The sequence below is a fragment of the Talpa occidentalis genome, unplaced genomic scaffold (genome assembly GCF_014898055.3).
Source record: "Talpa occidentalis isolate TD23 unplaced genomic scaffold, MPIMG_talOcc4v2.1 talOcc4.8, whole genome shotgun sequence".
In the NCBI taxonomy this organism is placed as follows: domain Eukaryota; kingdom Metazoa; phylum Chordata; class Mammalia; order Eulipotyphla; family Talpidae; genus Talpa; species Talpa occidentalis.
The window spans coordinates 38,249,094-38,270,753 of record NW_023605194.1 but is presented as its reverse complement, the minus strand read 5'-3'; the positions used below and the strand labels follow the sequence as shown (position 1 = coordinate 38,270,753).

Below are 21,660 nucleotides of genomic sequence, written 5' to 3'. Positions count from 1 at the left end.
GTGGAGTCTGGACTAAGCTGATGTCTCCCAAATGGGGATCTTCTGAGGGCTACTCTCTCAATTTTTGTCCTATTCACTTGGTACCTCTACTTTTTAACTCTTTTCTTAGAAATTATCTTCAAATTCACTAGCTTTAAACAATTTCGAAAAGACATTTAGTATTGCTGCTGTAAATGAGCTAGCATGGAGTAGCTGCTAGGGATGTGGGCTCTGGTTTACATTCAAGCTCAGCACTGTCCCACCTGTAATGCTCCGTGGAGCTTACTAAAATTCTCTGAACCTCAGTTTCCATATCTGTAAAATGGCGGGGGGGGGACTAGACCCTCTCTGGCAGGGTTGTTGTGAGGATGAGTGAGTAACTTAGCAGAAAGCATTCACAAGACTGCCTGAAATGTGACAAACCTTTGCTACTGTCTATGGCTTATCTTTTGGGACCTAACTGCAAAAATAAACACAATGACAACTAAACAATTTAGTAAATATCAACCAGAGACTGCCTCCCTAAAGCTCAGTTTTTCTGGTAAAAAAAAGATGCCTTAGAGGTAGGTTGCAGAAGTGTTGGAGACCTATTAACACCAATAGGACTCTTAATGTCAGAAGTATTGAGGCATGCTGAGAACAGTAATTGTCTTACCCTAAAATACAACATCATCATTGTATCTTGCCATTCCCGTGTCCAGCTAGAATCATCTTTCCTGCTATCTGTGTCACTCAGCCCACATTCTGGGAAATACTGCATCAAGCAGTAATTTCCTGGGTGTAAGAGTTGGGAAGGAGATGGTATCCCTCTCTGGCTAGAGGCATTTTCAAACTCATTGTCCCAACCCCCTTTCCACCTCTACTTCCTTCTTGTGTGTCTGCCTTTCCCAGGTGAGAATTTCTTTGTCTAATGAAAGCTATTATTCATACAAGCAATCTAGTGACAGGAAAGGGGTGGATACCAGTGTCTAAAGGGGCATCTCAGTGGATGGGGGTCAAGCTGGAGCCCTAGGGACCCCTGCACACTTTGCAGCCTTTCAGAAAGTACATATTCACTTTCCTATGGAGTTCTTCACCAACATCTGGCAAACGATAAAAGCAAGACAAACCACAATTTGCTTAAATTGGACAAAGTAACAGATTACATTAGAAATTACTATTAGTATTGCTGGATGTGATGATTTTGTGATCACATACTTTTTAAAATTGCATATCTGTTAGTTAAGTACTAATGTGTTTAATTTGCTTTAAATGGCCCCAATGAAGAGGAGCCAACAGTTGTGTAAGGAGGAGGAGGCGGGAAGGGCAGCAGCAGCAGAGAATATGTTTGTAAAAGAATGAAAGAATATTGATAATTATCGAAGCAGAGTGATGAGTACACATGAATTCATTATGCTATTTTTCCACCCAGTGTGTATTTGCTACACGAATTCATATATATGCAAATGTCCATAATAAAAATGTTGGTTTTTTTTTTAATTTGTACTTTGTTCAAGGAGAGGAAAGAAAAAGTTAACCATGTTAGCAAAGGACTGCAAACCAAAAAAAAGCATACCAGATTTTTAAAAGAATCAAATAGGAATTCTAGAACCAAAAAACACAGCAACTAAATGTAACAGCTCAAAGGATGAGCCAATATACCTAAACAGAGAATCCATGAATTAGAAAATTAGTTAGGAAAAAGTACCCAGAATGAAGAACAGAGAGAAAAATCTATGCAAAAAAAATACCCAAGGTAATGTCAGACACTTGGATAAAATACTGGTTCCAGTGAGAATGGCACATATTAAAAAACTAGCAACAACAAATGTTGGCGAGGTTGTGGAGAAAAAGGAACTCTCCTGCACTGTTGGTGGGAGTGCAAACTGGTCCAACTACTATGGAGAGCTGTGTGGAGATTTCTGGACCTACTAAACATAGAGCTTCCATATGATCCAGCAATTCCACTCCTAGGTATTTACCCAAAGGACACAGAAACATCAATTCCAAAGAGCACCTGCACCCCTATGTTTATAGCAGCACTGTTTACAATAGCTAAGCTTTGGAAACAACCCAAATGCCCAAAAATAGATGACTGGATCAAGAAGATGTGGTACATATACACCATGGAATATTACTCAGCATTCAAAAAAGATAAACACATGCCATTTGCAGCAACATGGACAGCGCTGGAAGGGATCATGCTCAGTGAAATAAGCCAGAAAGAAAATGAAAAATACCGGATGGTCTCACTCATAGCAGGAATCTAGAAAACTTAAATAAGAGACCAGGAAAAAGAGTAACTATAAGAAAGCAAAAATCAAAATCAACAAACAACTATGAACCAGAGACACTCTATGGGGGTTGGGGGTCGGGGAAAGGAGGGTTTGGGGTCAAAATAAGGGGGTTGCAATTGTATGGGGAATATAAAAATAAAATTAAAATTAAAAAAAATACTGGTTCCACCTATTTGTAACAAGAGTCTCAGAAAGAATGCAGAGAGAGGGAATGGGACAAAGATTAATATTCAGCCCCCATTAAGTTAAGTACATCTTGTTCATCAAAACAACCATTTAAAGGTTGGAAAGAGAAATCACGGAGTAGAAGATATCTGCAATCCATATAACTGATGATGGGATCACAGGCAAAATATAAAAAGAACTCTCACAAAACAGCAAGAAACAAACATTCCAAGAGAAAAATGGCAAGTGTCTTGAACAAAACAGTTCACAGGAGGAAGTCAGTCCATTCACTATCAGAGAAATGCAAATTATAATCACAGTGAGATATCACTATACACCCACCAGAACGTACACGTGCACAGGACAAATATACGGGAATTACAGGAAACGTACAAATGTATAGTATTCCAACTAATGAACCCAAGTGTGGATGAGGATGTGAAGCAAAAGGAACTCTCATATCGAGCGTAGGAGTATAATTTTGGTGTGACCACTTTGGAAAACAGGTTGGCACCACATACTATAATTAAAGACAGACATACCCTAGAATTCAGCAACTCTGCTTCTAGATGGAACAAAACTACATACTCATAGTGACATGATTCATTATAGTCCCAAACTGGAAATCACTCAAATGTCCATGAGTAGCAGAACGGACAAATATATTATGGTAATTCCATACCATGGACTATACCAAAGTGAAAATGAATGCCCTACTGCTGCAGCTAAGGATATAGGTATGACTTTCTCAATGTTGAAATGGGTATTGAAGCACACATTTCAAAAACACACACCTTGGGGGCTGCCCTGGTGGCATAGGGGTTAAGTCTCAGCACTATGAAGCTATCACCACGGTGGCTTGATGTGCAGCAGATATCTTCTGTTCCCCCCTCCCTCCGCACCCCCCTCCTGCGCTGCTCAGCAGTGTATTTCAGTAGATCTGCCTGTTCTGTTTCTCGCTCTATCTCTGGCGAACCCCTTCACCACCTGCACCCCAGTTCTTCATAAAAATACATAAAAATTAAAAAACAAACACACGCAGGCCTGGAGAGATTCTACTGAGAAAAATTCAAATTAATCAAAACTCGATTGTTTAGGGACATGTAAAATGATAAACAAGAAAAGCATAACAGTGTTATCCTATATGGGACAGGCAGGGAGCTATGGGTAGAAAAGTTATGATTGGGAGCTTCTGGGAAGCCAAGAGTAATAATTACCTATGTGTTTGCTTTTTTTCATTATTTGTTGACCCATAAAGACTTCTGAATGAGCTTTTCTGAATATGCATTATATTTCAAGGTAAGTAAACTGGACTTGGTTTGGCAGTGAAAACTAGCTTTGCCATCTAAGATATTGGTGGACAATTTCCAAGGTTTGGATGAAAATATGTTTAAAGTTTGCACTGAGACAAAAGCGTTTCATCAGAAATATTATACTGATAAGGGCAAATTGAAATTGATGTTTGGATTTCTCCCAATTCTTTTTGTGAATATCAAATTAAACACATACCCTTCTGTAAAGGAATGAGAGCATAATTAATAGTCATTTGATAGGTCTTGGTACATAGCCTTTTTGATAGACTTCCCAGAAATGGAGAAAGTGAATTACTCTAATGATTGGGTTACAAATCAATGGTTTCTAATTCTTTGCTTTCAACAAAACCAAAGGAGGACTAAGTCAAAGTATTAGCTGATAGACTATTAAAAATGGTTTTTGATGCTATATCATTACATGATTTTCAGCATGTAACTTATTTTGAAACTCAAAGAATTGCATGACAATGCTATAATAAAAAATGTTCCAGCACTAATTACTTGTTTATGTGAATCAAGTTTCCTGGTGCTTACCTTTGTTTAAAAAAAAAAAGTGAATAGGAAGAGCAATTAGCTGCATTCTATCTCATTCTAGCAGTAAGTAACATTCAACCAAAGATAAATGAACCAATTCATGCTTGATGCATGTTATTAAGAAATGGATTGTCAAATTTCTCTACTTTTATATTTATAAAAATTTTAACACACTTGTATGGTTTTGCTCAACTGTATATTTATTAAGATTGCAATCTAACTCAATTCCATACAAAATTTCAGTCTTTGGAGATTTATGATCACAAGAAATAAAGAAGGATTTGTGTATATACATATATATAATTTTATTGCAGAGACACAAGACAAAGTAATCTACAAAAGACTTTCAAGCTCTAAAATATATTAGGATGAAATTCTATAGGCTATAGAGAATGGAAATAAAGTTCAAGAAGAAAAATGCATGCTCTCAAATTTAACTTTTAGAAGTTTTGTTTATATACTATTAAATAGATGGTAGTATTAGATTACTATAAATTTATGCTTCCTTAAATATCTTTTAAAGCATGATAAGCATAATGTTCAGGGTGTTAACAGTTTCAGTAAGTCAGAATTACATTCTTCAAAACTAAACTTATAAGAAATGTTCAGTGCCAAAAATGCACACAGAGGTAGTTTTTTAAGCTCAATGTCTTCAACAGACTCATGGCATTTTCTCTTACATAAAAGACACTAGAGAGAAGTAGCCCAAACTGGTGTGGCAATTCCTTGAAATCACCTGAGGCTCAGAATCCTTCCAGTCTTTCTGTTTCTCTATCCTTGGAAGGTGAGTTCTACTCTCAGAACACAGTGTGGCTGCTGTAGGTTCAGCCATTCATTCCTCCAACATGAAACCCCCAGGGAAGGACCAGGATAGCTTTCCCAGGAATCCACTGTACCACAAACCACTGGCCACCTCTATCTGACAGGAAGCCTCAAAAAGGGAAATTTTAAGTAGGGCATATTGCCCAGAATCCTGTTAGCAAGGAAGAAGTGAGAAATATATACTTGGCCAACAATTAGTAGCCTCAGTTATGTACCTATGAAATTGTGTACATTCGTGTATTTATGTACTAAGTCTAGAAGGATATTTACCAAGGTACTAATGACATATCACTGGAGCAGGGGGACTTCAGATTTTTTTTTACTTCTCAAGACTTTTACATATTGAACTTTTTTTTTATAATAAGCAGGATATTCTCGTAAGTTAAAAAGAGCAATCTGGGGAGAAAAAAAGGAAAAAATCAGAGACTTTAGAGTCAAAAGGTCTGAGTTTAAATTCCATTCTCCAGTGCAATTCAGGTACAGATCTTAATCTCTGTGAGCCATACTTTTCTTGTCTACAAAAGGAAGTTTGGTAAGACTTTTCCGTTATCTTCTGGCTTGCATTATTTCTGATGAGAAGTCCACAGTCATTCTTATTTTCATTCCACTCTGTAATGTCTTTTTCTTTGGTTACATTTAAGGTTTCTTTCCTCATTACCATTACTTTGCAAGTAATTCTTTGATGTGATTGGGTAGTTTTCTTTGTGTCTAGTCTGCATGCTGTTGGTAAGTGTTCTCATACTTGTGTACTTCCATTTTTCATCCGACTTGGAAATTTTTAGTCATTCTTTCTTCAAATATATATAATTCTTGCCCCTGTCATCTTTCTGACAACCTAGTTAAACAAATGTTAGCTCAGTTAATATTGTTCCACAGGCCAGAAAGACTCTAATTTTTTTTTTCAATCTTTTTTCTCTTTCTGCTTCCACTCCATAGTTTATATTCCCTGTCTTGAAATTCACTGATCTTTTCTTATCTGGTATGTTCTCTAATTTGCTATTATGTCTATCCAGAACATTTTTCATTCCAGAATGTTCTATTTTTCACTCTAAAAGTTCTATTTTGTAATTTTTATAGTTTCTCTTTTTTTATGTTCCATTTCCTTTTACATCATTATGCAAAATTTTTAAAAGCTGTTTCAAAGTCTATACCTGAGAATTCCAATCACTTCTGTCATGTCTAGGTCTGTCTCTATTAACTATGTTTTTCTCTTTAAGCATTTTTAATTTTTTATTAAATGCTGACATAAAGATAGTATGTTCTTAACCGTTAGAATTTGTTGTCTTCCTTTATTTTTTATAAAGATTTATTATTTTTATTCATCTATGAATATAAGAATGGGGGTGTAGACCAGAAGTTCAGGGGGTGAGAGGATTCACCAGAGATAGAGTAGGGAGCAGAACAGGTGGATCTACTGAAATACACTGCTGAGAGGAGCAGTGGGAGGGGCAGGAGAGATCTGCTGTGCCAAGTGGGTTAGCTCCCTGGTTTTGAAAGTACTAATTTGAAAAGATATATGCACTTCTATGTCCATTCCAGCTCTATTCATAATAGTTAAGATGCGGAAATAACTGAAGTACTTGATTACAAAAAGAAGATGTGGTACATATATACCACTCAGCTATAAAAAATGATGGGTGGAACTTGAGGGAGTTACTCTAAGTGAAATAAGTAAGACAGAGAAAGACAAGCAGTATGATTTCAGTAATTTGTGGAATATAAAGAAAATGAAGAAACAAAACAAAAACAAACTCTTAGACTCTGACAATAGACTGATGGGGAAGAGCACGTGGGTAGGTAGAACAGGTAGAGAGAGGGGTTGATTGGCTGGTGGTGGCTGGAAACTAGAGATTAGGTGGTGGCTGTGGTGTAGCATATATGGTTGCCAAGATGTGGAACTTTATACCTGTAACTGATACCTGTAAACCTGTAACCTGTAAACCTATAGTACCCCCCAAAATAAACAAACAAATCCTGCCAGATGCACTAAGGCTTACCTCCTCTGGTTGATTAGAACCAAATATTCCAACCTTGTAAGTGCTGTAGTGGTTGTTCAGCTGCCTGGTTGATGTTCATTTTCCAGCATCTGCCCCTTGTCTGGCTTTTTGGGGTCTCCCCTCCACGTGTGCAGCTTAGTACTCGGCTAAAGATATAATGGGACCCTCTATGGTTCCCTACTGGTTTTTAACTAAGACATAATTCACATATCATAAAATCCACCCTTGTAAAGTATATAATTCAGTGGTTTCTTGTTCATTCACAAGCTTGTGCAACCATCACTGCTATATACTTCCAGACTTCTTCATCACCTCAAGGGGATCCTTTAGCCAGTTCCAGAGCTCCATGTCTACATAGCTTTCTCCTCTCCAATGTTCAACATCAAAATTCCAGATGCCTCAGCCCCCCTAAATTCTGGACTCTATTTCCCCAGCTCAGTGGGATTGCTGTGCCCTCTTTCCCTGTGCTGAGGTCTGAGAAGTGGCTCCAGGCAGAACATCATGGTGAATTCAGGATTCATCTCTAGGGATCACAGTCCACCATTGCCTGTCCTCCAATATCTAAAAAATACTTGTTTCATATAAATTTTCCAGTTTTGTAGCTATTAATGAAAAGACTGTTATATTCCATTATGGTCAGAAGTTAAAATCTTAATCTGAATTTTGAGAAGACTAAATTAGTTTGCTATAAATCTTGGCTATAATAAATATTATATGAATTACAGTTATTATTGACTATATATGTGTGTGTGTATATATGTGTGTGTGTGTGTTTATGTATATATACATAAAACTAGTTATCTTCTCAGTATCTCTAGTTATCATCTCAGTATCTTCTCAGTATCTCTTCTAACTTTCTCCCATTGTAGCCACAGAATTGAGCACAGGAAAGAAGTTACCTCCGTTATGGCTCTGAACTGACCCTATATTATTCTATTCCAATTGATTTGTTCGCATCTTCTTGCAATACTGATTAGTTAAGCCAGGCCCAAACTAATTAGTGTATCATAGTCTCCTGGTCATATGGATGGTTCTTGAATGGGAATTTCAGGGAGAGAGGAATGTATCAAGTTTCCTTTCCTTGAAGGAAAAAAAGCAGAGACTTCTCTCTGCCCATCACTTGCTAAGAGAGGCAGGTTATCCTAATTAACTGGAAATCTGGGAAGAATCAAGGGAGCATACTCAGTTCAGGTTATCTCTTCTGAGGAGGAGGAGTAAGCTACCCAGAGAAAGCACAGTCACCTCTGCCCCTTCATGCTGGGAGATTGATTTCCCTGGCAGCTTTCCCACAGTGGGAGACCTCAACTGGACAAGTAGATCGGCCTAATTTGGGATTTCTGGAAGTAGGCCCGATACACTCTTACCCCGGGTTACAGCTGCCAACAGTACCAAACAACAGGTTACAGTTTACTCTTTCACTCTCTATATAACATTTTTGCAACTCAGATAGAGACAAGGAGCACTACTTACTGGGGCCTCCTCAGAGCCCTACAGATATATGACCAAATTCAGACCTGTTGGATACAAAAGCAGGTTTGGAGGATGTTAGGGGAGATTTTCTGCTTCTCAAAAATCTCTCTTGTTATAATGAGGGCAGGCAGGTCCTGGAGCCTCTTAGACTAAATAGGATAAAGCCAGCGCTCTATCTCTGCAGACTGCTTCACTGGGTGGCCCCTTTGGGGTCACCTGGACCAACCTCCTCACTGGTCAGGTATTGAGGACCAGGGAGGACACAGGTTCATCCAAGTTTGCACAGGGGACCTGAGGATGCTGTGGAACTCACCCAAGTCTGGGGAGTCCAGGATGGCATTTGTGCCTCCTTCCCCAACAACCTTGTGTCCTCCCATATGTAGATGATTCACACCTATGTCCTAGGAATGGCTCATGTATGCAAAGCCCCAACATGGAAACGGAGAGAGCAGGCATTGATAAGTGTAGGCACTGTCATTATTATTGTTATTGCTGTCATACCTCCTTTCTTTATACCATCCCCTAGTCATGCTGGGTAGTATTAGCACCTTGATTTATAAGAGAAACAAAGGTTCATGTGATGGCTTGAACCCCTTGAAAAAAAAGGTTTTGTTTGTTTGTTTTCAAAACCTGCAGCTAGTAATAGCACAGCAAACTCTGAGCCCCAAAATTCCTCCTGCTCCAAGATGCTACTTCTATCATCCTCTGGCCTGGGAGTGACAACTGTGAATCTCTGCTATTTTGCTGCAGTTCCTCCATCCTTGGAAGGTGAGTTCTACACTCAGTGACACAATACAGCTCCTGGAGCTTCAGCCATTCATTCCTCCATCATAGGACTCCTAGGAAGGGCCACAGTAGCCAGAGCTGACTCAGAGAAACCACGCTGCCAATGCCTGCCGATGGTTGAATTTTCCAACTGCAGGAACCAACAAATCTCTTTTATGATTTATGCCAGTCTGGGTTTTGTTTTTCAAAACATTCTAGTGGACACAATCCTTCAGTTTAAAAGTCCTTTTACATATGTTATTTCATGTGATCCTCTCAAAGTGGTCAAGAGTTACAGTACATGAGGAAACTGAGAGTCAGAAATGTAAACTGACTTGCTTGAGACCACATGATAGAAAACTGGTGACAGCACTGCCCTTCCCCCTGAGCCACACACCTGCATGGATCACCAAACAGAAGGTCTCTGGATGATTTAGGGGGTGGTCCCCACTATGGATGCCATGCTGGGGTGCAACCAAGGCTGTGGAGCTAACATAAAACAGGAGTGGCCATCATGTCCCCAATTCAAACCTTTTGTCCTCATCAGCTGTGGCATCTCAGGCTGGGTGACCCTCAGTACTGAGCCCCCAACAATGGGGGTTTGGAAGGGGACACTCCTTGCTAGTGGAGAGACCCCTGGAGGCACCAAAGAGATATTTCCAGAGTACAGGGGTCCCAGAGGACAGTGATCAAGAAGAAGTGAGTCTGGTGAGGTTCCACTGAGCACAGCCCTGAAGGTAGGTATTTGTAAATTGAATGAAAAAGCTAAGAAACATATTTTGAAAATAGCATCGGCATCAAGCATTTAGCTGCAGGCAGTCAGCCTGTCCCCCGAATTCACTCACTGATATGTGAAATTCCATCAGTGGAGGCCATTCCCATAAGGTTACCATCCAGATGCAAATCCCACCTCACCCACATTACCCCTGGGAGCAGTGAGCTGTTAAGGATTGACAGTCATTGATTTTTCATTGTGATTGAGTCATCAACTCTTTCCTGAAAAACAGAGTGAGAGTCTTGGGATAGAAAGGAAGGATCACCAAAAGAAAAAGATAAGGTCTCCGTGGCACTAGGAATACTGCTCTCTGGTGTCCTTGGGCCCCCCTCTTGTCTGACCAGCTCAGGAGAATAACCATTGGCTTGCAGAGGAGGCAAACAAGCCCTCCAAACTAGACTGATACCAGACAGAACTGCTCCTTCCGCTCCCACCCTTTGCTTCCCCTCATTCTTCTCTACAGCCCAACACCTAGAAAAAAAAATGCCATTGGGAAGATATATTTCTATTTCCATCTATTGTTCTCTGAGTCTCTTTCATCTAACATTTGTCTTGATATCAAGGCTGGGTAGTCACATCCTGCTGTGATCTGGAAGCCAGGCTGAGCCAAAGGTGGAGGATATAAGCAATATCACACCATGTGGCAGCTGGCTTCTCAATGGTCTGTCTCCCCACTAAGCCTCCTAACTCACTGATGCAATGGCCATGCTGTCAGGTTCTCAGTTCTGCCTTCTCTAAGGGCACAAAGTAGTGCCTGGTCAGTCCCAAATGAGTGAGTGAGAGAATGATTGAATGAAAGAATGCATGAATGGTAGTCCTAAATTAGGTTGCTGTCAGATGTTCCACATCTCTGAGGAGGGTTTCTAGACCATTTGTTTAGGACACAGAGGCAGAGGGGAGCCTGGAGTTCAGCAGTTAGCTCCTGCCAGCTCACAGGCAAGGAAAGAAGCTGGAGTCCACAGGGAAGACAAATCGGCAAAGATTCGGGACCTTGGGTTTTCTTTTGCCAAAGGTTGTGGGGACAGAGGGGTGCACAGGGCTGAGGGGTAGCGGAATCCCCAATACCTCCAGGCTCTGAGAAGCTGACAGAGGCAGAGACCTGGGTTTTTCCATTTTCTGAGGCTTTTGTCAGAATCAAAATGAAGAAAGGCCGTAAATGGCTTATAGAAATGATGGTCTGTCCTAAACATTGTTGTTTTGACTTTGGCCATGTATCCAGTCAGGGGAACTCCCTCCTTGTACACATGGGACAAGCTGAATCCTCTGTGCACTTCAGGGCTGGCCTCACATCTGGCTACACTTTCTGCTATAGTCTTGCTGCTCCCCTGGCCTCTCTCCTTGCCACTCACCCCACAGTTCCGGCCAATACCTGGTGCTCTTCCAGGTGGGAACCTGAAAAGGCCTGATGCTGGGCTGCTCACTCCCTGCCAGCATCAGGAAGCCTGCAGGCTGGCGCCATCACCTAGTGAGGAGCAGAGCAGATGTGCTGCTTTCATCCCTCAACTCCACCCACATCTTCAGCACCAGCTGTGTTCCCTGCCATGGGGGGGCAGGGCAGGGACAGGAGAGGAGAGGGGCAGTAGTTAAGACACAATGTCCACCACAGAGTGTATCATCTACATGAGGAAGGGGTCAGGCCAAAGGAGCACTAAAGTCAGCAAGAAGAAACACCAGGCAGTGGAACACAAGCTTATCTACAGGCAGGCCCAGCTGACTCAGGAAAAGGCAACAAAGACAGACAGAAAAACCTGACGGAGGCCTCCTGGAGACCCAGCCTCCACCCGGGCTCAGCCTCCAGCAGAAGGTGACTGGAAGACAGAGGGCCAGTGTACAGGCTTTGGAACAAGACAAATTGGGTATGAATCTCAGCTCCTCCATAAACAGCTGTGTGACCTCTAATAAGTCACTGTTCTCAGAGGCACAGTTCCTGAATCTGTGAGAGAGGGTTAAGAACACTCATCCGGCTGTGTGGTTGTAACGATTAAATAATGAATGTGGAACGCTTGACACTGTGCTCAGAATAGAATCCATTCTTAAAAGCAATTCATTAATAACAGGGAACCAAGGCTCTAGAATGATTACTTTTTAAAAATATAAACTACACAAAACTAAACCAAAACAAACCAAGGTAATGAGACTGCAGAACTGAGGCTAGTAGACTGGGAGGCGGGGAGGGACCAAAGGGAGCTATGGTAAAGGACTGTGGGTGCTTTGGTATCGGGTGTGGTAGAGGGTCATACACATCTTTCCTCCAAAGTCATATGTATTGCTGTGAGCCAATGTTACATGTATATGTGAACTTGAATTAGAACCAGTTCAAGTCTACTCCTTCAAGAGCATTCTCTCAGTTTGTACTTGAGCTCTTGTGTAGCAGAGAAAGGAGAAGAGTGGTCACAGCTGAAGTGGGGATGCCCACAACTCACCAAGTATTCTACTGAAGCTGCAGCCATGTAGGGATCCTGTCAAAGTGACATCCAGAGTTGTGCAGATCGCATAGAATAAATGCCAGCACGGAGTGCTTGGGAAATGCAGTCACTGTTTAAGTTCTAGGTGCTAGTTTTTATTCACTTAACACAAACTCACTTAATCCCCACAACACCCTATCAGTTGGTGCTATTATTATCCCTGTTTTGGAGAGGATGAAGCTAGCGCATCCTGAGGTTAGGGATCAATGTAAGGTCACACTGCCTCTAAGAAGCAAAATGGAGGCTAGAGTCAAGCAGTCTGACCCAGAGCCTCTGTTCCCAGCCGCCACATAACTGCCTCTGGGATCCACATTCCTCCCCATTTCTCACATGAAAAACTGTGTTCAGAGAGGTGAAGTCGCTTTTGGGATGTCACCCAGGCAGTCGTCAGCAAAGCCACCATTGTCTTGATATTGAGCTGTGGCTTTTAGCCACTTGAATTTTCTCTTTAATTCAAATTGATAAATAAGTAGTAAAATATTTTCATATTTTACAGAGACTAAAATCCAGTTCCTCTCCAGTAGTGGAAACTGCAAACAGTGAACTGAGGGCCCTGTTGGCAGCCTGATTTCCCACCATGTGGCAGCAGCTGGTCAGGGAAGAGACAGGGAAGTAAAGATGAGACTGCCAGCAGATTCAAGCCCTGGTGCCAGCTGTTCCTGAAATCCCTTTAGAAGATTTGCTGGTTCAACTCTAGGCTTTGATTCTACATACCATCAAAGGCCCTCTGTGTCCCCAAGTTGTTATGAATTGGAAATCAGTCACTTGTAATCAAAATGGGTTCTTGCAGGGCCTCCCCAGTGGCACAGCAGATTGAGTGCAGCGCTGTGAAGATGTCAGCAGCCTCCGCAGCACAGGTTCAATTCCCAGCCTGCCAGGGATATACCCACAGGGCGCGGCAGACCTCTCCTGTTGTGCCCGCTGCTCCCTTCAGCAGTGTATTTCGTCAGTCTGCCTGTTATGCTCCCCGCTCTGACTCTGGTGAATCCTCTCACCCACCCATGCCTCTGGCCTGTACCCCAGCTCTTATATAAATTAAAAAATAAATCTAAAAAAAAATGGGTTCTTGCAGAGAAGGTGACATGCAGAAATGAGAAGCAGAAACCCAGAGGGCAAGAGGACGAGGAAGAATCCCACAGAGGAGGTGTGAGAGGCAGAGAGAGCTGCAGAGGGCACAGAGCTCCACAGGGCAAAGCCAAACACTGTTCAGTTCCTGAACTCAGTCTTCCTGCCTGTAGATGGTCCCCAAACAGCCACAAAAATGTCAAAAACTGCTGATTTTGTACATGTCCTGTCCAGAATGCATTTGGGTTTCACAGTACTTCTGAATTCCACATGGGCACACTCATTTATACCAATTTCTCCTTAGAAAAGATCCACTTCCAATAAATATTCATACCAGCTGGGAAATCCCCCTTCCTTCAGAACCCCTACATGCTCTTCCTCAATGCCAATGCCTCCTGCCTCCCCCCCCCCTCCCTCACTGTGTCATCCAGCAGGGTGCTTCTGGGAAGGCAGATGGTACTAGCCTGGAGCTGACACCCTCCCCCCAGGCCTCAGGAAACCAGGGTTGTTGATGACTCAGCTGGGTCTGCACTAAGCATCTGGACCAAATTAGTATGATGAGGACTTCTTCGTCAAACTGCTTACAACCCAGCAGGCAGCACTCCAGGCAGGCCACCCCAAAGCTACCATAGTCACGCTGGCAATTTAGTTTAGCTGCAAAGAGGAACACACAAAACACAGCACAACCCTCTCCTTTAGCGAGAGAGAAAAATATGACTTAGCGGTCACTTGACTTCCCCAAGGTCACCTTTGTCAGCCCACAGAGTCCACAAAGAAGCTCCTGCTGGGGCAGCTTCCTGCTACTCCGAATCCTGGTCCAGGCAGGAATCAGGATCAAATTGTCTTCCTCACCTCCTTTTCCCCTCTGAAATAATTTTACTTTCTCTCAGAGGCTCAAATTAGAGGACACCTGATTTCATTTCATCAACCAGTTATTTATTGACTCATTCATTCAAAATCAGCCAGGCTGGAAGGGACTTAATGGGTCATCTGACCACATCTTTCTCAGCCAGTGTCAACTGGGCTCTTTGATTCTAAGAAACAGAAATTGGCTCTAGCTAATGGAAGCAAAAAAAAAATTATTTTAAGGGAATTTATTTGGAGAAGATGGGGAAGTTCATGGAATTGAAGAAAAGCTGCAGATGTGATCATACAATGGAGAACGAAAAGCACCTTCCACAAATAGTGCTGAGAAACTTGGAAACCACATGCAGAATCAAGAAATTAGATCCTTACTTAAGTTCATACATAACAATTAATTCAAAATGGATTAAAGACTTGGATTTAAAACCTGGAACCATAAATTATTTAAAACAAAACAGGTGATAATTCCCGGACATCAACCACAGAGATGTATTTCGGGATCAACACCAATGACAAGGGGTACAAAAGCAAAAACAAATGAGACTACATCGAGAGAAAAAAGTTTTTGTACCTCAAGAGAACTCCCCACATAATCAAAACGTAATCTATGAACTGAGAGAATATATTTGCATATCACAAGTCTGCCAAAGGGGTAATTTCTAAAACATATAAATAACTCATATAACTCAACACCAAAAACCCAATTAAAAAATGGTCAGAACACCAAAATAGACACTTCTCGAAAGAAGACATTCAGATGGCTACCGGCACATGAGAAAGAGTTCAGCATCACCTACTACATGGGAAATGTGAATCAAAACCTCAATGAGATATCACCAAGACTATGTGAGAAAGCTCCATATCAAAAAGACTGGAAACAAGTGTTGGCAAGGATGTGGAGAAGGAACTCTCATCCACTGTTGGTGGAAATGTGATTTGGTACAGCCACTATGGAAAACACTATGGACATTCCTTCAAAGAATAAAAACAGGAATTCCATGATTTAGCAACACCACTGTTACATATTTACCCAACGAATATGAAAAGATTAATGCAGTCCTATGTTCATAGCAGCACTGTCCACATTCCCAATGACACATGACTGTACACTTGTAGAATATGTCCTCAATGGGATAGTACTCAGCTATTAAAAAAGATGAAATAGTATCTTCTGTGACTAAGTGCATGGATCTGGGTGACTACACTAAGTGAAATAAGTCAGAAAGTGAGAGACTGTTACTGGATAGCTACAGGCTTTTGCAGAATATAAATACAAAGAAAATAAACTGGCAGAGCATAGCAAAAATAATTCTTAGACTCTAAAAATTACACTGGCTGCCAAAGGAATGGGGAGTGGAGGGAGGCGAGGGTGGGGAGGGAAAGTGGTAGGACACTGGCACTGGAGTTTTGGTGGAGGGTGAGTGCAGCGTGTGCACATGTGGAGGGGCAAAGTTGTACCTCCCAAATTACACAATTATGTAAATGACTTTTTTTAATAAATTAATGAAATTTGAGAATGAAAGAATTGGAGACACTAAAGACTTCATCCCTGACAGGACAGTGTCTAGGGATCTTGGTTAGTCTCTTGAGAGCCCCACATGTCCTCCCCTCTGCAGACAATTGTGTGCCAACTGTTTTTAATGTTTTGGTGGAATCAAAATCCAACTCCCAGATGACCTGAGATCCCTGTAGCATCAGCATGCCCTGGAGGCCATGCTAAAGCAGATTGCTGGGACCTATGCTGGAAGTTTCTGATTCTGAGGTCAACTTGGGAATTTTCCATTCCAACACGTTCCAGGGTAAGGATGATGTTGCCGGCCCAGAGACCATTCCTGAGAGCCAGCACTCCAGGGAACCCAGCTTGGGGGGTCTGCCATCCCTGAAGGGGGAGCCTCATGCACCTTGAGAAATAGCCCCACCGGCCGATACTCAATGGAATTTTTGAAACAAAATCAGGATCCTGTGACTGGAGGGGGCTTGGCGGGGGAGGGACATTAGCAAGGCAGGAGGTAACACGGATGTGCGCTATTCCAATATTTGGGGAAGACTCTCAGGCTTCCCAGGGTCAGTGAGTTAATATCCCCAATACTCTGCTGCCCTTCAGGAGGCAGGCGTGATAATGACCCTCCTTGAAGAACAAGATCTCCCTCTGTCAGGCAGGCGACATGTTATTTTAAGCCTAGTACCTGACAGGCCCAATGCTTTCACTGACAATACAGTAGCAAGAGGGGGAAACGGTGGCCCAGTTCTCAAGGAGGTTTAGTGGACAATTAAAAGGAAACTTTTACTTTTTACAGACGAGGTTTTAGAGCAGGCAGCAGAGAAACTGTCGCCTCCCTCATTCTAGTTAGCATGCTTCTGTTGCAGCCTAAGAGGACAGTTTCTCAACAGCCACGTCCTACCACTGACCTGTTATTAGAATTTTCCAAAATCACTTAGTGAATATATACAGTGCACCCCGTCCTATACTGTACATCACAGAGATACAAAAGAAGAGACTGGTCTCAGCCTCTTCGGAGTGGCCACTAGTCTCCTCAAGTGCTGGTTAACTGGCAACCAGGTAAAATTCCAGATCCCAAACTGGATCCCCAAGGAGTCCCATAGGAACACTTGGATCCTCCACATTTGGGAGGCAGGACCCACACAGACTAAGCAGGCTGTCATCCTATCCCCGGGGTGCAACTTGACTTTCTTGAGCTTCCCCCAGAGGCAGCATATGGGGCTCCCCTTCAAGGGCTTGATAAAGGATCTGCTCTGAGTATGGAGTGAGAAGAGCTAAAGCCTCAGAGAATCCTGAGCCAGAGGGATGCTTACCGAACCCCTTAGCAACCATCTCATTTAACAGAAAACCCTAGACCCCATGAAAGTGAAAGGAGTGCTCTGTTCACACAGCTTATAGGTGACAACGGGCATCTGGGCCCCAGTCCCCTCCTGCCATAACACAGTGCTCCCTCCTCCACATCAGCAGAAACAGAGGTGGTTGAGGCCAGGGATAAAAAGAGAAAAGCGAACACATTTTGCTCATGAATGAATCCACTCAGGAGACACTCCTGGGAAAGTCCGGAAAATGCACTCCATCGATCATAGAGCAATGGATGGATTCAAGCAATCTATCAGAGAGAAACCTGTGCCTGTAATGGAAGCGCCGAAGAAAGCACATTCTCCAGTGAGTCCAGGCCACAGAGAGAGCGGGCAGACACAATTCAAAAGCTCAGAAAGCGTTTGTTTCTAAACTTGCAGTGCTGAGGGAGTGAGAGAGCGAGAGAATTCTCAGGGACACAGGCCATGGGGGCAAATGCATTAAGGTGAACTATGGGTTAGACGGTCCAGATTCAATTACTCTGAGAGGAAAGATGGCTTATTTCTCAGTTCTGCAGGGAAAGGAAAGGGGACTGTACCTTTTCAAAACCAGAGCTGCACCTGCTGGGGGTAAAAGAGGTGTGGAGCCAGGGCGGGCAGGTGTGGACCGTCTGTGGGGAAGGCAGGCACTTCTTCCTTCCTGGTGGCTGCCCCTACCGCGCTTGCCCAGAGGACAGGCTGACGCGTGTGTCGTGCTTACTGCTTGCCACACTTGATGCACCTGATGAGATAGAAACTCCTCACAGCGGCACTATGAGAGGTGCTGTTATGATCCCCGTTTCACGTATCAGTAAACTTGGTCCCAGAGAGGCTGAAGATGTCGTGCAGTCAAGCGGCTAGTGCAGCTCAGTGAGGGCTGAATCCAGGTATTCGGCTTAGAAACACCAAACCCTCTGCAGTAGAACCACCATCCATGCGAGGATGAGGATCACAATATCTGCAAATCAAACCAAAATACGCCTTAAACATCTACAGCCGTGTATGTCAATTATTTCTCAGTAAAACTGGAAAATCATCACTTATCACAGGAATAGAGGGGAACCAAATAAGACATCAGTGCAAAAAAAAAAAACAAAACAACAACAGTACAAAACACAACAAAGCGAAAGCAGACAACTATAAATTAGAGACATCCTGCAGGGGCTGAGGAGGGAGAGGGGTGAGAGGGGAGGGAGGAGCACAGGGACTGAGGTGATGGTGCACGGGTGCATTGGGGAAGGAAATTCTATGGGACTAAACCTGAAGGGGTGGGGGAAGCAAATATTGTTTAAAAATGATCAATGATGTAAAAAGAAAATACCATTAAAAATAAATTAAAAATAGGGCCTCCCCTGGTGGCGCAGCGATTGAGTGCTGGGTTGCGAACCTGCCCGCAGCCCCTGCAGCGCAGGTTCGAACCCCGGCTCCTCCCCGGCCACCGGAGGAGGATCCCACATGGCGCAGACCTCTCCTGCCGCCTGCTGCTCCCCTCAGCAGTGTACTTCGGTCCTTCTGCCTGTTCTGCTCCCCGTTCTGGCTCTGGTGAATTCTCTCACCCTCCCGCGCTTCTGACTGTACCCAGTGCCTGTATAAATAAATAAATAAATCTTTAAAAAATAAAAATAAAAAAATAAATTAATTAAAAATAAAAAACCCTATAAAATCATCATTTCAAAATATAAGGCCTAAGTGGACTTGAAACAAACACGTATCTCATGTGGCTGGGAGAGACAATCCTGGACGGGAAAGCCATCCCGTCTGGTTTGAACAGCACTGAGTCACCTGCCCCATCGTCCCCACCCCCACCCCTCACCACAGGCTAGGGCAGAAGAGCAGCTGTGAACTAGCCTTCCCTTGCTCTGCCTGGCTGTCCGAGTCTGTACTGACCTGAGTGGTCTGCGGCCTCTAAGAATTGTATTCACTGGGTTAGTTTTATAGACAGTCTCATACACACACACACACACACACACACACACACACACACGAGTTTTGTCACAGTTCATTGTGCAGCCGTGGCATGTGTGGGTCTGAGGCTCAGGAGAGCTCTGATGTAGCATCCTTCTAGGTTTGACACATACATGTGATTCAAAATTTTTACTTCTAAAGACTTGAATGGTAAGAACATTTCAAATTATTTTACCTATTGCAAAATAGCTACTGAATTCAAAACACCATTATATAAAAATCTGACTTATAAAAGTATGAAAATATTGTTTCTTGATTAAACTCTTTTCACCTAGAAAGAAGAAAAAAAAACAGCCCGAGGAATCGCTGTGTTGCTGATGCCGGCATGACAAGCTGCAGCTCTGACCTGCCCTTTGGGACCTCAGTCCTGGCTTGAGGCGATCATCATTGATATCACCACACGATAACGTCAATAAACTTTGACAATTTTTTTTTCTCATTAAAAGAGAATTTTTTGCTCATGTTAATTCTTAAGTATAGCCAAATAGCAGTGTTTCAGGTTTCTTAATAGATAAAGAAATGACACCTCAATATAGTGTAATGGCGATTTTTCTTCCCATTTGTTTCATATGCCCCTTGGCAATGAGGAGTTGCTTTAGCCTGAACTGAAGGCAGGACCACCTCTGAACCCTAAGGGAGCCCCAGCTCCCTTATCTCACAGTTGCACTTCAACATGCTGAGAGGTGCCGTGGAAGCCTCTCGATGCTTTGGGAACAGAAAGAACCGAGAACCTCGCTTCTAGGAGAGCAGGAGAAGAGCCCTGAGGCTCGGGTCCAACTGCACACAGCTGAGCAGTCTACACAAAGGAGTAGCAGTCGCTCAAAGGAGCGGGGAGACCCCGGAAGTTCTGAAGTGGAGGAATGTTTTAGAAAAATCACCCTTTGGGGTACATGGAGGGTAGACTGAAGGGAAGAAAGGAGAAGGGAAACTGGTAAGAGGGGGACTTCAGCATCCAGGCAAGAAATGGTTAAACCAAGGCAGACTCACTAAAGATGGAAGAGGAAATGGATTCGAAGGTAAAATCAGAGGTGATCTAAAGGCTTTTTTACTCCTGGGGAGTCTCGGGGGCTTCAGGTTCATCTGTCTTAAAAACTCTGGATCTGACTGATGGGTTGAAGCATCATGGAGACCAGGGCATTTAGTTAGGTTAACTTTAAGCTTCTGGGAAATGCAAGTCAGATCAAAAGCCCCTTGAAATCACATCCATCTACTCCGAAGCAAAGCATGTACATTCTCTGAGACCCTGGTCACATAATTAGCAAGCAAGAATCACAATATCTACCTGTGAGCTCAGGTGATCAGCAAACTAAAGTGCCAATATTGTCTCATTTTTTAATCTATCCTCCACTATTTACTCAATTCTTATTATGTGCCAGGCCCTATTGTAACATAACTTGTTTGACCCTCACAACAGTATTAGTAGATAGATATTATCATATTGCGGATGAAGATCAAGAAGAGACGCAATAAATTGGCAATGTGGAACAGAATGTGGCAGAGCAGTATGTGAACCCCTCAGTATTGCCTAAGCACCCACCTACCCTTATGTAAAGGGAGTCCAGCATCTCCCTGCTGCTCTGCCAATGCAGAGCAAGAATTCTTTTCCCAAGAATCCTACTCCTTCAGTCCTGCTTCCTGGCACCAGGCGGACAAAGAACAAGTTCAGTCCTCTGTTGCCATTGGTAGTTGCTGCCACAAGATGTCACTATTGAAAGCCACTCCTGCAAAGTTGTTTCAAGTGGCATGTTGGCAGGATGCTCTTACTGGTCAGGGTTCCTGTCCAGGTTACAGTGAAGTCCCACTCTAGGGTTCTGAGGCTTCGCCACTTCTGTAGTTCTTACCCATGTGCTTAGATATTGCTCTTCAAATCGCTCTGGTCGTGGGGAGCACTGAACCCAATAGGACTTCTGCCCGTATTTTGTTCTAGAACAATCACTCCGACTGGTCTTTCCTTCCTAATGGTTTCTTTTTGGATCCATTGGGGTTCTTTCCTACTAGGATGCAATAGGAAAGGTCATGCAAATCCACTTCACCAGGTCCCCCGACCAGTAAATTTGGGGGAAAGACTAAGCATATGGTCTTAGTGCCTTTACATACAGGAGACACCCCATCTCTGCTCCCATGCAACTTGTGCAAATTGGTTCATTCTTTGACTGCTAAAGGGAGAAGCAGCATTTTCTTCACTCTCACTCTCTCTCTCTCTCTCCCCATCTCTCTCACTCTCTCTCGCTCACTCACTCACTCTCTCTCTCTCTCTCCCTCTCATACACACACACACACACACACACACACACACACTACCCCTACTGTTTCTTTTTCCCCCGGGTGCAGGGTGTCGGTGACCCTTGTGTATGCATGCTACCTGGA

General features: G+C 43.0%; 1 long non-coding RNA gene across 1 annotated transcript in view; it reads right to left on the bottom strand.

The window, feature by feature from the left end:
• The window catches only part of LOC119234559 (uncharacterized), a 68,248-nt gene that overhangs the window by 43,010 nt on the left and 3,578 nt on the right, over positions 1–21,660 (bottom strand). The window contains exon 2 of the long non-coding RNA XR_005122646.2: positions 17,889–18,286. This is a non-coding gene — a long non-coding RNA (uncharacterized LOC119234559). The remainder of the gene's footprint in view (positions 1–17,888; positions 18,287–21,660) is intronic.